At 40.1% G+C, this 3939-nt stretch overlaps 1 long non-coding RNA gene across 1 annotated transcript; it reads right to left on the bottom strand.

Annotated features, from left to right (window-relative positions):
• Positions 1-309: 309 nt before the first annotated feature.
• On the bottom strand, positions 310-3107 carry LOC143317704 (uncharacterized). Its single transcript, XR_013076760.1, has 7 exons — positions 3020-3107; positions 2590-2807; positions 1467-1577; positions 925-1023; positions 716-814; positions 511-612; positions 310-401 (listed from the first exon to the last, which is right to left on the bottom strand). It is a non-coding gene; the product is annotated as an uncharacterized LOC143317704 (long non-coding RNA).
• Between the last annotated feature and the right edge of the window lie 832 nt (positions 3108-3939).

Here is a 3939-nt window from a genome sequence, read left to right on the forward strand (position 1 = left end):
AATGTTTACATACAGTATGTACTGTATTTATTACAGGATTATTCTGGCAACCACTGTTGCCAGTTTTTATCCATAAAAACAACGGGTCATGTAAAATAAGCAGTTTTAGGATGTAAAATGTACAAGTTGTTCTGTAATGTTTACATACAGTATGAACTGCATTTTTAACAGGATTATTCTGGCAACCACAGCTACCAGTTTTTATCCGTAACATCAACAGGACATGTACGCATGAAATACAGTTTTACTTTTTATCCGCAGTGCTTCAAATTACTTCTAAATGTTAATTTGAAGATAGGCTGTTAACAAACCACTCGTTAGTCAATGAATCATTCTAAAGAATGCAAGTTTATTTTTGAAAACAGTGGAGATATGAATGCTGTGGTCACTCAAAGGAACACCTAAGGGAATAGAGAAGAGAAAGAAGCACATACAGGATCTCCCTTAGTTTCATTTGTTAAGTTAGTCAATAATCAAAGACAACAGTAGCAGTAACACTATCACACCCACCTTTAATAATGGCTCGCCAATCATGGATGGGAACATCTAGAAGTTAGAAGTCTTGCCTCAGTTGAACTAGGACCCCCGTATTTTGGTCACTCAAAGGAACACCTATGGGAAGAGAAGAGAAAGAAGCACATACAGGATATTCATTAGTTTTATTTGTTAAGTCAGTCAATAATCAAAGATGACAGTAGCAGTATCACACGCCCACCTTTTTAAATGGCTCGCCAATCATGGGCTGGAACATCTAGAACAACACCCTGAAGAGCATCTAGGGAAACATCCACTGCTGTGGTCACTCAAAGGACACCTAAGGAATAGAGAAGAGAAAGAAACACAAACAGGATCTCCATTAGTTTCATTTGTTAAGTTAGTCAATAATCAAAGACAACAGTAGCAGTAGCAGTATCACATGCCTACCTTTTTAAATGGCTCACCAATCATGGGCTGGAACATCTAGAACAACACCCTGAAGAACATCTAGGGAAACATCCACTGCTGTGGTCACTCAAAGGACACCTAGGGAATAAAGACACACACACACACAATAATCTCAATTAATCAGTAGCATTGGAAACAATAACTGCTGTACTGTTGCTGCAGTATGAACTGTCTGGACACTAGGCACTGTCCTGAGACAGCCAGCACTGTCTGTCCTGGGACAGTCAGGCACTGTGCCCAACTCTCTTAGGACAGTGCATCGCTCCCCTGGACAGGACCTGGTTGCCCCGGGGACAATACCTGGCTGTCTCAGGACGGGGGCAGTGCCTGATTGTCTCGGGATAATGCGTAGCATCGTGGTAGAGTGCGTTGCCGTCTCTGGACAATTGGCACTGTCCCGAGACAATGAGTAGGACAATAGCAACAGTACAGTACAGTTACTGTTCCCACTGTCTCTCCCATTAATTTCATTTGTAAAGTCAGTCAATAATCAAAGAACGTAGTTGCACTAGCACTAGTACCTTTTTAAATAGATCGCCATTCGTGGTCTGAGAGGTCCTGAATCAACATCAGGACTCTGGCATTAACATGCAATCGCGTAGCACTGGTTCGCTCCACTTTGGTCCCCCTCTCTGGATTTATAGAGAAGAAACATGTAGGAATACAGAGAAGACAGAGGAAACACATGTATATAATAAACAAACACAAATACATGATACAACTGCCTCCACAACAACAAAGGAAAGGATAAGTGTGAGGTTACAGTTTTCCTTTAATTAATACTTTATTGGTAGGCAGGGAGCAAAGGGGCCTCCAGAGACACTGTCTTTTTTCTTTTCTTTTCTTTTCTTTTTTTTTGCTCAACATGAATCAGAACGTTAACATTTCGCATGACATGTTCGAGATAGATAATGCATTTCCATTTCCATAAATTGCAAATTACAGGAACATAACTCTTCATGAGCTCTGTCTTTGCACATCCACAGTAGAGGACTGAAGCAGAACATGTATGGTTTGAGTGATATAATTGGCTTCCCCTATACAAGTTCAAAACATGTTACACATTTCTACTGTATCACAAGGAAAATCAGGTAGAAATTTGGGTCTCTACTATTTAAGAAAAGTCAATAATACCATTCAAACCATACATTAATGGGTTGGTTAGTAATCTGCCTGAGGGAGATTGGCCCCATTCTGCCTTCTATTCAAAGTTTTAACTCGAACTGAGTTGTGGTCTCGAGTCAGCCTGCGTTTCCATTACTAACCGGCTACTCAGACGTGGGTGGCGAGAAAAGAAGTGGCCGGTAAATAAACATGGAGTATATGGAGACATTAGTGGTGCTGCTCTTCGCTCTGATGCTTTTACTCTCTCAGAAGATGAAAATGATAACGTAGGCTATAGCCAAGGTGAGACACAACTGACTAGGCTACAGAAAGTGGCAACTTTACCAGTTCATTCACAAGAAAGAAATAGATTTCAACACGGGGCCATGATTGTGATGTGGATTTATGTTGTGGGTGATTAATTTAGTACGTCAAATGTATGCACGTTTCTTATTTTCTTGCAGTTGTAGAGAGTGAATGTACTGAATAAGAAAAGGATAAAAGCACTTCCAAACATGCAATCATTCTACTGTTAGCTACCTGTCTAGTTCTTCAAGATAGGAACACAGTGCGAGGGCAGCACCTCTGTAACTCCAGAAACTCCAGGGTTGATGCAAGTGCAGTTGGGTAATGGATGTTGAAGCAGTAATACGAGCCAAACATCATGCACAAGGAGGAGATGAAGGAAGAGATGTTCTCGTTGACGATGACGTGATCCACACACAGCATCATCCTTCTGGAAGAAAAGCAGGATTGTCCTTAAAAGAAAAAAAGAAAGAAAATTAAAATAATCCAGAAATTAAGTTTACATTTTCACATGTCAGTCACTAACTCATGTATCAAGGGTGAAAACAAGTATGTACCAAGAAACCCACACCATCAGAAAAAAAAGGGGTGAATTCATTATAGTCAACATCCATGGTATGTGTCAGGCTTTACTCTTCAACTCAGGTAAGTAAGGTTAACTTACCACATACAACAATCGTTGGAGTCAAGGGAACTCGGTCCATGACCACTTCTCCAGCCAGGCAAGTGTCCTCCACGTAATGGAACATCACATCATCTCTCTTGTCAAAATAAGCCAGAAGAAGCAGCACCATCTCTGTGACCTGTGTGCTGACTGCCTGTTCTCCCATCATAATCTGTAGCTTTGTTGCAGCTTGGTAGAATCTTTTGGATTTGTTGACAGCAACTGTCTTCATGAAGTGCAAGAGCCGTTCCCCCTTCTGTTCCACATTTTTCAAGAAGGTTAGGGTTAGGTTTAGGTAAAAGCGTAGTGCCCCTGGGGGGAGCACTGCGAAGGGCACGGGCTCTCGGGGGCAATGGGGATCCAAAGGATCTTGGGACCCTCCTTAATTGTAATAAAAATGGATCTTTGATCCTTAAAAAATGCTTAAAAGTGTGGTCAATTTTTAGAAGTGCATGGAGGATTGGGCAACGGTGCAGGCTGGCAGTGGGACTTTGTATATTTATCAAAATGTCCCCTCCCCCTTCAGGGCCCCTGCCGTGATACTTACGGTGGTCATTACTTAAAAGGAGCAAGTTTTATAAGAAAATAACTAAATAAATAAATAGTAAGTGCTTGATTGAAATTTTAAAAGGTTAGACATAAAACAAGAGAAGTTAATAAGGACATAAGTGCTAAAATGATAAAACAAGTGCTCAAATGATAAGACAAGTGCTCAAATGCTAAAACAAGTGCTTAAAAACAAGTGCTGATAAAAAACACACCGTATATGCATGCGATAAATAAAAGAGAACCACACATATGTACATTTTAAGATTAGAATAAAATCATGCATAATACTGTTGTTTATTGTCTAAAACCTTACTTTATAAAAGTTCAATTTCAAAGTAAAAATGCTTGCTCCTGCTAAAAAATAATAATAC

This window comes from Chaetodon auriga, unplaced genomic scaffold, assembly GCF_051107435.1.
Source record: "Chaetodon auriga isolate fChaAug3 unplaced genomic scaffold, fChaAug3.hap1 Scaffold_165, whole genome shotgun sequence".
Taxonomy (NCBI): Eukaryota; Metazoa; Chordata; class Actinopteri; order Chaetodontiformes; family Chaetodontidae; genus Chaetodon; species Chaetodon auriga.